This window comes from Microcaecilia unicolor, unplaced genomic scaffold, assembly GCF_901765095.1.
Source record: "Microcaecilia unicolor unplaced genomic scaffold, aMicUni1.1, whole genome shotgun sequence".
NCBI classification, from domain to species: Eukaryota; Metazoa; Chordata; class Amphibia; order Gymnophiona; family Siphonopidae; genus Microcaecilia; species Microcaecilia unicolor.
Window position 1 is genome coordinate 14,740 of NW_021963679.1, and position 12,965 is coordinate 27,704.

Below are 12,965 nucleotides of genomic sequence, written 5' to 3' on the forward strand. Positions count from 1 at the left end.
GTAGGAAGAGAACCAGAAAGGACAGAGCCCTGGAATCCAAGTGAGGACAGGGTATCGAGAAGTATGCTGTGATCGACAGTGTCAAAAGCAGCGGAAAGATCAAGAAGAATGAGGATGGAATATTGACCTCTGGGATTTTAGCCAGTAATAGGTCATGGAGACTTAGTAAGCGCAGTGTTTCGGTTTAGTGGAGAGGGCGGAAAACCAGATTGTAGTGGGTCAAGAATAGCATGTGAGGAGAGAAAATCAAGGCAGCGGCGGTGAACAGCACGCTCAAGTAATTTGAAGAGAAAAGGAAGGAGGGGATGGGTCGGTAATTAGAGGGACAAGTAGGGTCGAGTGAAGGCTTCTAAGGAGAGGCTGTGACCACAGCATGTTTAAAGGCTAGCAGGGACAGTCGCAGTGGAAAAGTGAGAGGTTGAGAATGTGACAGATAAAAGGAATAAGAGCAGGAGAGATGCATTAAGAAGGTGGGTGGGGGAATGGGATCAGAGGACAAGGTGGTACATTTCCTCTGAATTTCGCAATCCCGTGTCCAATAACTGCAGATCACCGTACAGGCCCCATATAACATGATAATAAGTACAATGAGGGTCGCCCACACCTGCTACAGGTGGATGATTCTGCTCTGCCCATGTATACAATCTTGACAGCGATGTGTACGCCCTATATATGCTTCTTCCCTGACATTCCCTTAGCTCAGCACTACTGAGCCAGACCGTGATCTGCCTCAGGCTGCGTATCAGTGTGCTAACAGTAATCCTTTTCTGCAAATCCATTGTCCACTTCACTGCCAACTGATCAAGATTCTTCGGTGGACAGCTTTGTATGAGTCTTTTATGTAACACGGAAATAGACGCTGGGTCTGCGGTTGGTGTTTCATAAAGTTCCTTAAACTTGGAGGCCACATCAACTGCCAAATATTTGAGGGGCAATGCAAACAATATAATGAGTTATCTGCGTAAGGCAAATTATCTGCCCATTCAAGGGGTCCAAATTTAAAGATTCCAACTTTTTAATGCGCCCTGTGTGGTCTACAAAATCATCTACCATAGGAAGTCCCCTTTCACTCCAGTCCCTAATACGCTTATTCTCCATTCCCAGTTGGAAATCCCCATTACCCCTAAGGGGTAATAGTCTACTAGTATGTGCATCAAATGACAAAGTTTGGCTAATTCCCCCCATACCGTCTGTAAAGGGCGCACTAAATTACTTCTACGAGGTGTATTGGCAAGCAGGAGGCCTCAGCTTGTAAAACATAATTCAAATGTAAAGGGCTTATCCAATCTGTTCCCATCTCCACCGGTGTATAGTGAGACGTTCCCTTCAGCTAATCCCCCAGGTGTCGTAACAACAGGCTTTATTGTACCACCATAAATTTAAAATACCAAATATCCACCTCTATGCACCCCTCTACATCCTTTCCATACTAATCTGTGGCCTTTTCTTGTTCCAAAGGAACTTGGATAACATACCCAGCAACTTTTTTCCTTTCACCTGTAGTGAGGCACAGTGGTAAAGTTTGAAAACAGTAAAGCCATTTAGGAAAGACGATCATATTAAACAATGATATTCTCCCCCAACAACGACACCGGTAACCCTGTCCATCTGTCCAAAAGCTTTCTAGTATTGGAGAATAGCTTAGCGATGTTCCATTTATACAACTGCCTGGGATCCCCGGATAGCTGTATACCAAGATATTTGAAGGACCGCGGAAGCTTTTTTTAGTGGGCAGTTTGATCTGAGTCCATTCCATGTCCGAAAGGTATAGAGTCTGAACCTCTGATTTATCTAGATTAATACAAAAACCCGAATAATCTCAGAATTCCTCAAAGATCTCCAGAAGCGCTGCTAGGGAGGTCCGAGGGTCTTGTAATATCACCAGTAAATCATCTGCAAAGGCCGCTATTTTAAATTGCTCTCGCCCCACTACCACTCCCCTCACTTCCCTCCATACCCATGATGTCTCGAATAAGCGGATCCATGACCAATGCGAATAGAAGAGGTGAGAGAGGGCAACTCTGCCGTGTGCCCCTCGCTATTGGAAAGGAATCCGAAAAAATCCTGTTGACTGCAACTTCTGCTAACGGATTTTCTATAAGGTTTGTATAGCCTCAGTAAAATATCCCCTTATTCCATATGCCTCCAAGGGTCGCGAACATGAACGTCCAATGAACACGATCGAACGCTTTTTCAGCGTCGAAGCTCACCAGGAGCGAAGGCAATGATTTCCTCTGTATTTCTTCTACAGCTAGCAAGATCTTTCTCATGTTCGTGGCCACCGACCTATCTCGCACAAATTCTACTTGTGGTGTCGGCGATTAAAGACGGTAATACTCTGGCAAGTCTATTCGCCAATATTTTAGCAAGTAACTTTGCTTCAAACAAGTAATAAGGAGATAGGTCGATATGATCGGCAAAACTTTTTCAAAAAGGCATTTTTTACAGGTGCACTGAAAAATGATTCTGCGTGCAACCAAAACACACATCTACACTACCGCAGGCCATTTTTCAGCACACCTTAGTAAAAGGGCCCTTGATTATAGTGTGGTTAAAGAGTTGAAAGCTGCAGGTGAGCTTGAAAGATTATGAAGGATGGAATAATTGGCAATTGGAACTCTGGGATCTAAGAATGGTTTGGATGACAACTAGATGTTCAGCATTTTATTCAGGAAAACAGAAAAATTGTCTGAGTAAAATAAATTCTAGTTGCCTTCTGTGATGATATTTTGAGCTAAAGAAGTTAGTGATAGTATGATATAGCTGTTTTGGGTGAATTCTATTAAAAATATACCAGCTGAGAAAAGTTTATTTTTCTACAGAGAGAATACATACCTTGCAGGCATTATAGTATTCCTTACAGATTTGAATATTCATGGAGGTATTATTTTATTTTTTTTTGCCTTCTCTTTGCTACATAATGGGCTTATTTTCTAAGTAACTGCAATCCATAGTGGTACCATAGGTGATTGTAACTGTTTTGATGGAATATCCCCTTAAGGAACTTCCTTTAGAGCTAACTTTAACATGAAGCTGTACTACTACTACTACTTATCACTTCTATAGCGCTACAAGGCATACGCAGTGCTGTACACCATACAGGACAGGGGTTCCCAAACTTTTCGGCTCATGGCACCCTTAGTGTCCAAGCAATTTTTTGCAACCCCCACTCCATCCACATGGGTCTTCGTACACCCCCATGGCCACATGGGCCTCCATGCACCCCTTCCCAGCCACATGGGTCTCCGCAGTCCCCCAGCCACGTCTCCCTTTCCCTGCAGCCCCTTCTTCCCAGAAAGTCCAGCACACCATTCCCTACAGCCACTTTCCTCCCTTACATCCAGGACACCTATGCCTTCCCCAAATCCAGCATTGCTAGCTACCTTTCTTCCTGCATATCTAGGATCACTGCCACATCTTTCTCCTTCCCCTGCCGCCCCTGCAGTGCTTGCAGCTTATGTTTTCTGGCTGTCCGCGATTCACACAGGCAGGCACTCCAGGGCCTTCCAGTTTGCCCGCATCTGGCCCTCTCTGATGCAACTTCCTGTTGTGAGGGCTGGATGTGGCAGAGGGAAGTCCCTGCAGTGCCTGTGTGAATTGCGGACGGCCTGAAAATGTAAGCTGCAAGCACTGCAGTGGTGGGGGGAAGAAGCAGGAAACGGCAGATTCTGGACCTGCGGGACAGGAAGTAAGGAGCGATGCTCAATTGTGGGCGGTGGGAGGTCAAGATGTGCTGCAGCACCCCTGAGAATTCACTGTGGGCACACCAGGGTGCCCGGTGCACATTTTGGGAAACGCTGCTCTAGGAAGTAGCCTGTGTCTCAAGGGAGTGCAAAAGGTGTGCGTTGAGGGTGGGGGGAGATTTGGAACCAACTCATTAATACCTACCTTGTGAAGCCTCCTAGAGTCTTTTTACCTTTTGAAGTGGCTCCTAAAGTCAGAAAGATCAACTGGAAAAGAGACCAGAAAGTGATCTGACCTGAACAGTGGGGTAAAGGTGACTTCATTTCTTATTAAAGGAAGCAGAAGAGAAACAAATTCAAGAGAGTCCTTAGTTTTACGAGTAAGAGCATGAATGTATTATAGAATGTTGAATGGTTTCACATAAATGATACAAATACTTTATCATCTGGTTTCTGAGGGTTCATCAGCATAAATATTAAGTTCCAAGAATATATTGGTGGAGTGAGAAAGTGAATCAGATTCTGAACCCTGCGATGCTAGATGTAGTTCATCTAAAGAGGGATGGGTGAGATCAGCATGATGAGAATAATACATAGCATAAAAATTATTGAGAAATGTACCAGAAGTACTTCAGTGGAGACTTTGGTTGGTCAACATAGAGAAAAGTGACTCTGTCTTTTTGTTTAGGAGAAATTAGGAGCAGTCTCTTATCTGTTGTAAGAGTTTTCAGCCCCTTTAAGCCAGATTTCAGTTAGGCATTGTGGAAATGTGAAAGAGGGTGGGCCCAGTGCCCAAATAAGTTTTTAGCAACATAGTAGTTGCAGGTACAGAGAAAGAGCATTTATTAAAGCTGGTAGGTTAGGGGTCCTGTTTTATTCATAGATAGGAGGGAAAAGGCAACAAAAGAGAAGTTCGTAAATTTAACACTGTCCTTGTGTGGCCTGCTTCTGCAGGGCCAGGGCCGCTGAGAGACTGGGCTTGGGCCCGTTCCTCCCCCGAGGTCGTTGTCGTCACCGCCACCCCCTTCCATCCACTATCGGGCCAGGCCCACCTGAATTCAAATCATATTGCCTCACCTCGACCTCGCTCCGTGTGAAGAAGTGCACCAGGGGCAGTTTGCAGATCGCCTCCCCTTCAGGCCTTCCCTCCCTATGCCTGCCCTTGTGATGAGGGTGGGCCACGGGAGGGAAGGCCCGAAGGGAGGCGATCTGCAGACTGCCGCTGCTGCGCTTCTTTCACACGGAGCGAGGTCGAGGTGAGGCGCCATGATTTGAATTCAGGGGGGCCCAGCCCGTGGTGGATAGAGGGGGGTGTGTGGAGGGGACAGAGGCGCTGGGCCCCTCTTGGAGGCCCGGGGAATTTTGTACCCCCTGCCCCCCCTCTTGGCGGGCCTGAGCAGGGCCATGGTGTACCTTATGGCCTCTCAGTCCAGCAGCACACTTTACTTGTCCTTGGCATGGTTCCTCAAAGTTTTCAGGGCAGTCTTTAGCAATTAGGTCAAAGTACAAATCTACAAGGTTCCCAGTGGAGCTTGGCCTACCTGACAGTAGCATTGGCAATTCACAAATAAGTGGTGGAGGCATATGCCATGGGGCGTAGTTGCTTCCTGCTGGCCCTCCTTAACATAGCTATGGCACAGTGTCCCACTGTCCTCTCTGCCCGAGACCTGGGTCCATCCAGGGCACCCATTTCTCCCTCGTCATCTTTATCTTTCACCATCTTCCTCAGTTCTATCATCCAGCCTATTAGCTTCAGGGTCTGAACTCAGGGCTTCCTGATCATCCGCATCAAATCCATCATCAGTGGCATCCTCATCCGGCTCCTCTTTCTCCATGGACAGTCCGTCATCCAAGGGCTAAGCTTAGCAACTCGCAAAGGCCTATGGGTACCGGGAGCTCAGCTCCAGGGACTTGCCCTATCATCTACACCACCCATGCCCAGCAAGTCTCTCCCCTTCCCCCTCTACCCACCATGCTCAGCAAGTCTCTCCCCTGCCCCCCTCTACCAACCCATGGCCCAGCAAGTCTCTGCCCTGCCCCCCTCTACCCATTCATGCAATTTTCTTCCTTGCCCCCTCTACCCATCCATACCCAGCGATTCTCCTCCCTCCCCTGCCCTTCCCTGCCGCTCCGAAGCATGTCCAACGATGTCCTTTGCCCCCACCCTCCCCTCCCGCTCCCATCCGTCTTTTTTTAATTACCTCCGTCGAAGCGCGCGCTATTTAAAGCCCTGCTGCGTGCTGGCCGTCTCCAGGCTTCCCCTGCTTGCTTCGGATGATGTTCGTGCCTTAGTCCCGCCTTCGTGAAAAAAGGAAATGATGTCAGAATGAAGGCGGGACTAAGGCATGAACATCATCCGAAGCAAGCAGGGGAAGCCTGGAGACGGCCAGCCGCAGCAGGGCTTTAAATAGCGCGCGCTTCGACTGAGGTAATTAAAAAAGACGGATGGGAGCGGTGAGGGGAGGGTGGGGTCGAAGGACATGGTTGGTACCATGCTTCGGAGCGGCAGGGGAGGTAAGCATGGCCTGTGATGGTGCCCTCCTGCCATGCTTACCTCCCGTAATGGAGCCGGCTCGCCCCCAACAACAACCGGCTCACACGAGCTGTCAAAATTTAACAAGCGGCTCTTGCGAGCCGGCTTCCCAGCACACCAACTGGTCACAGCCACACAGTAGTTGCAGGTAAAGGGAAAGAACATTTATTAAGCTGGTAGGTCAGGGGTCCTGTTCTGTTCCCAGGTAGGAGGAAAAAAGGCAACATAAAACTAGTCTGTAAATATAACAATGTTCTCGTGTGGCCTGCCTTCTGCAGGGCCACAATTTACTTTATGGCCTTCTCAGTCCAGCAGTACACTTATTTGACCCTGGTCTGGTTCCTCAAAGTTATCAGGGCAGTGTTCTAGCAATTACTCAGTTCAACATACAAAATCTGCAAGGTTCCCAGTGGAGCTTGGCCTACCTGAATGTAGCAGTGGCAGTTCACTTTTAGTATTGGAGGTACATTGCCGTGGAGCATTGCTGCTTCCCGCTGGGCTTCCTTAATCTAGCTATGGCCTCAGTTTATATACTCCCTATGCCCTTCTGGTTCCTCCCTTCCCGGGTCACTTCCTCCTTAGGTGGGACTATGGAGTTTAAGGTAGCTCTGACACTGTGAGGTAGCACTATTAACAGAGAGGGGCAACATCCTATAGGCTCTCCACAGGCACAAAAACTGAGGGTTATATTTGCAAATCAGGTTGGAGAATCAAGTGCTATTTGTTTCTCAGAAAGCAAAACTTCAACAGCCCTGTCTTTTCTGGAATGCAGGTCAATTCAAGCTTTTAGCATCCCTAAACAACTGTGTTAGAGGGCATCTTCCTCTTGCGAGAAATGCACATTCTGTCTTTCCTCAGAAAATACTTAGATATAGCTTCAGTAGTTTTCAAGAAGGAACTGTGGCATGGCTCTGAAAAGTGGAGTAGAGAGGTGATGCAAGCTTGAGGGAGAAGTGAAACGACCCTGTTGTGAGGAAGTATGGGGCAGTGAAGAGATGGGTGAGCCAAACCTTATAAAGAGGAAAAGTGAGAACCTTATGGGGAGAGGAACTGAGAGGGAAGCAGAGCAGGTTTGGATGGCAAATATATTACATACCCTTGCCTCCAAATATGTCAAACTTTGCCTACAAACAGGTAAGGAGGGAGGAGGAAAATAAGAGAAGAAAGATTTAGGATGAAGATGATATTAGGAAGAAGAAAGAGAAAAGGAAGTTAAGAAAGAAATGGAGATGGGCTGAGGGATAGTGTGTGTGGTGTGGAGAGAAGAAAAATTGTTAATGGCTGGTTAGGATGGAGAGTATGTGGGGTATATGGACCAGGTCTGACTGGAGAGGAAAAAAAAGTGTGTGCTGTGGATGAGTTGAGGTTGGAGGAATAAAGACTTTCATTGCTTCCAGAGCTCTTTTTTAGCCACAAGTTCTCCTCTGCTCCGCTCTGTACATTTAAAATATGGCCTTGATCCTCCTTGCTTTGTTTTTACTTTTTCTTTGGCTGGGGTAATTTTTGTTGAGTTTAACTTCCCCAAACATTTGAAAAGGTGGCTCCTATGCTAGTGATTAATCATTATTTGGGTGTTCTGGTCAACTGCTGCTGTCAGTTATATGCAGAAAGCGCCTCAATCCAGCTCTAACAAACTTTCATAACATCATTGCAGTTTGATATGCAGCCTGACTTGTTAATGGGAACTTTGTGTAGGTTATGTGTTACTGTACAAATTCAACCTTAACGCATGACAAACTCTGCACAAGAATTAAGTAGTTTTCCCATGTGGAAATACACTGGAAGACTGTATAATCAAACAAATAATTGCTTATGATTTGTATTCCTTCTTTTTGTTTCTTTTGTAGAAAGAAGAAGATGCGGACAAAATTGGACCTGTAGAATATTTTGGGATGAATGGTGCAGCTGGTTTCCCCCTGCAGTACTACCCCTATTATGGCAAACTTCTACAGCCTAAGTATTTGCAGCCCCTGCTGGCTGTACAGTTCACTAATATTACCCACAACACTGAGGTCCGCATTGAGTGCAAAGCCTATGGTGAGAACATCCAATACAATGATGGACCGCTTCCAGGGACGCTTTGATGTCAAATTTGACATAAAGAACAGCTGATCACAAGCACAACCCATTTACCATAATAAAACAAAAAAAGAAAACCTACTAGTCTTGAACAAACTGTCATACATATGGGACCTACACTTAATCTTTCTGCTTTACACTAGCTTTCTGCATTACTAGGTTAGAATGTAAATTTAAAGTGTAGCAATATTGTGACAAATATTTATTCTACTGTAAATGACAAAGACAATGAACATGTACTTGAGCCTTTGGGACATGCCCATTTCTACTGTAAATTATGATTCCATAACTGACATAGTCAGCAGTGTATTTGGCCCCTAAGTATTGCTGCCTTGTGTATTTTATTTGTAGGTGTTCAGTAGTATAGGTACAGACTCTGGTAATTTTATTTTCTAGTCATGTTATACTGTATTTGTTTTCTACTTTGTGAACAAGGCTTGCAGTCCAAGGTGTACATACTCAGTAACGGGGAGAAAACTAGCATGGTATTTTTTTTTCTCAAAGCAGCAGTTCCATGTACACAGATATATAGGTAGATGAATGTCCTATCTATCTGTCTGTGTATTTAGTTAGCCTAGCGTCTCAGTTTTGAAGGTAATTTTATAACAGGGCACCTAGGCTGTCCAGGCAGATAGGAAAGGTGTTATGCTTTTTTTAAATTATTTTTTTTAATAAAAGCAACATATATGCCTATGTGCCTTTAGAAAATTACCCTATGAAAAGTAGGCATACACATGTACATCTGCTCTGAGGCAGTTGTAAATTATGTGTCTGCATGTACTAGTAAGAATCGGCACATATGTATGTATTTATAAAAGAAACCACTTTGTTGCCTCTGGTGTAAGGGTAGTATAGCAGATTTGTGAATAAACTAAACTACAGTACTTGCATACATGCCAATGCCATCCATGCTCTGCCTATTTTCTAACCCCCTCCCTCCTCCCCCCCAGAATGCCTGCACATACAGTGACATACAGTGCATAGAAGTAGCCCCTATGATTTCTCTGTGACTACTTCTACATGCCTTGGGCAATTTTATAAGAACCTAGTTGAGTGTGTAAAACATTTTTCCACATATTCAAGTCCCTTATAAAATTACCTCCTTTGTGTTTAGTTCTACTGAGGAAGATCATGTGCTTTAATCTGAAGCAAAAATTAAGTATGCAAGGAACCCGCTTTGGCTTCTTCAAGAATAACTGGAATGAAAGCAGAAGCAATGAGAATGCACATGATTCCCATGCAAACAGGAGAGCTGCCTTTAATTAGACATCCTGAGGGCACATGCTTCCTTCATAGAATGCTAGCGTAACCGTGTTGGTGTGCCTAACCTTTAGGTACCCACAGTTACACCAGCCTTAGAGTGCCTGCATGTAACATACAGAATTATGTAAGTTGAAGCTCTGCCCATGTGTATGCCCCTTGGAAATATGCACTATGCAAGATAGTCACTATTTACAGAATAGCACTTAGGCAGCATTCTGGTATATATGTGCATAAGTGCTCACCTAAGCAATTCTGTAATCTAGATGCTGCATTTATGCACTCAAATCCCTAGAATGCTCGCTGTTATGTGCATATGTATGCAAATACCCGCTTAACTTGAATAGCACATATTCTGAAAGTTACACAAATCCCTGCACATTTCAGCTCTACGGCTGGTGTACCTGTGGGTGCCTACAAAGGCGTTGATACTGGATTATGATTGTGTTCTATAATGGAACCTGGGTGCCTAGGTTCCGTTATATAATAGTGTCCTATCATATGGTCTTGGGTGATCTAAAAATGGAGCTCACTTCTAGAATTGCCTCCCATATGGTTATTGCTTCAGTTCCTAGAACAACAAAGAGCTGAAGATGTATCAGGCTCCTTCTCCTACTTTGTATTTCATTTTTGTTTATAGACTAGTTACAGTGCTATATGGTACCACTAGCAGTCAGTGCTAGAACAGTTTCAGTAAATTGTTAGTTGGCATGGAAGTGTTGCTTTTAAAGAAAAGCCACTATTGAGCACTCCATATTTTTCTTTCTGTGGTGTTAGCCTCTTTTATTTAATGAGCAGACTATATATTTTTCCATTTGTCTTCTCTGAAATGCAAAGATGATGGGTTGCACTCTGCTTTGTATTTAATGCTTTTTAAGTGTCTCATTTTCTCCTTGTCCTCCAGTATGCTCTGAAGGTGTGCAAGAGACCAATGTCAGATGGTCAGTTTTGCCAGCAATACAGATACTTATTTTGCTTTATATATTATGGTTTTTTTTCTGGAGACATCACAGTTTGGTGCTCTCTTTATGAATGTTTTAAACCATTGTCATGGTGCAAAAATGTTATATTTATGTAGTTGTATAATTTTTTTTTCTTCTGCAAAATGAAGACATGTAACGAATGAAATAAAACCAAAGCCACTTGTTGAGAATAAACCTAAACCTTTAGTTTGAACTTTATATAAATCAATGCAGTACCCCCACAGGATGCTGTTAAATGTTGTCTAATGTGCAAAAATCAATGTTATAACATCTGTAATCTTCAGCAGAGGTACAGTGCTCTTGTTCTTGTTTTCAGTCCAAACATCAGACAATAAATGAATGAACACATTTCCACTTGTCTGTCTCTCGCTCACTTGAAGAGAAGGAATAAGTAACCAAAGCTAGAAATTATATTAGTTGTTCAGAATCTTGAAAAAGTACTGGACCTGAAAAAGGAAAAGAGTACCATTCAGAAGTGCAGTCTTTTATAGTTTATTAGAACAGCTTATGATAATGAAATCTAAGTTGGTCTTTATCTCCCTAACCCCCATTCTGTCAAGAAAAGCTCTTGATCTGATTTGAATTTTTGGCATAGTTGCCAAATGTGGTTTAAGGGAGTGGTTACCTACCTACTCATTTCACAAATGCTACCCCCATGGCTGTCAGATGGTAATACATTTTGGTCGCTATCACACCAACATCATATTAGGATTGGCCAGTAGGGGGGAATGCAGTGGACTGAAGTTAGATGCCAGAATGATGTGTACTAAATGCAAATTCAGTATTGGCAATTACTAGTGTAATCTGCAATTATGCGCCTAACTTTAGGGGCAAACAATGCTAGTTCAGTGGTTGTTGTAAATGCTTCTGCCTAACAGATGTCGGTTAGGTGCTTAACTGACAGTATACTCTGAGGCATATTTTCAAAGCACCTTCCAAAATTCCATAGGTTTCTATGGAACTTTGGAAGGCTAAGTGATTTGAAAATATGCCTCCTATAACCTTTGCGCGTAAGTGCTAGGCACATCCCGACTTGCCCAGGACCACAGCCCTTGAAGCTGCACACATTTAGCATTTTTAATTTGTAGAATACCGATAAGGGCAGTTACGCGTGTAACTGAAAATTAGTGCCAATTAGCACCAAGAATAGCCAATTATTGGTTAATACCAATTAGCAGCTAATTTAACAATTAAGATGCACATAACTGGCACCATTCTATAACATGTGCATGCAACTTTATGTGCTAAGCATGAGAGCAAGTTTAGAGACTTAGGGGAAAACAGGGTAATTCTATAACAGGGAACCTAGGATAGAGGGTAAGCAAGGTGCCTATTTCAAGCCTATACCATAAAGAAAAGTAGGTGTCTTCTTTATAGAATACTAATGCAAATGGCAGAAAACGTGCTTACGTTAAGGCATGACTGTTTACAACAGTTGTAGTAGTGGAGGAGTATCCTAATGGTTAGTGCAGTGGGCTTTGATCCTGGAAACCTGGGTTTAATTCCTATTGCAGCTCCTTGTGACCTTGGGGAAGTCACTTAACCCTCCATTGCCCCAGGTCCTCTAGGGAGAGGTAAAGTACCTGCATATAATGTGTACAGTGCTTCACATGTCTAGTAGCGCCAGTGCTTTTTTTGCACCGGTACGGTTTACCGGCACTTTTCCCCCTATCTTGCTCATCTCCCCAATCTCCCGCGGCCACGTTTACCCTATAAGCAGCAGCAGCACCGCAGGCACAGCATTGCAAGTGCGAGGCTATGACATACGCTGTTATCTCAGCAGATCCCCTGCCCCGGAACAGGAAGTTGACATCAGAAGGGCAGGGGATCGGCAGAGCCAACAGTGTGCGTCTGAGCAGTGTGGCCTCACACCTTTCTCTTCTTGATTTTCCCACTGCTGGAATTGCTGGATGGGGTGAGAGGAGGCAGGGGGAGAAATACTGGATGAGGAGAGAAGGGACAAAGGGAGAAATACTGGAAGGGCAAGGGGAGAAATGCTGGATGGGGAAAGGGGAGAAATACTGATGGGAGAAGGGGCAAGATGATGGATGGAGAGAGAGGGCAAGGGGGAAAATGCTGAATGGGGAGAGAGGAGGTACGGGGCGAAATGCTGGAAGATTGGATGGTAAGAAAGAACTAAACGTGGATAAAGGCAGAAAGTAAAATCGAAGAAAGCTGAAAGGAAAAGGCAGAGAGAAAATGACACACAGGAAATCCTGGCAATAGAGTTAAAAGAAGATGAGGAAAATAGAAACCACAGACAGGGACCAACACAAATGAAAAGAAGTACATGGCCAGACAACAGAGGTCGAAAAATGAATTTTATTTTTATTTTAAGATAAAGTAGTGTGGTAGCTGCGCTTTTATTTTATTTTTTGTTTTATTTGTAGTTGTTAATTGTAATATAGTGAATGGAATATTTGAAAT

At 44.2% G+C, this 12,965-nt stretch overlaps 1 pseudogene; it reads left to right on the top strand.

Annotated features, from left to right (window-relative positions):
* Positions 1-7,326: 7,326 nt before the first annotated feature.
* The window catches only part of LOC115459562, a 205,410-nt pseudogene continuing 199,771 nt past the window's right edge, over positions 7,327-12,965 (top strand).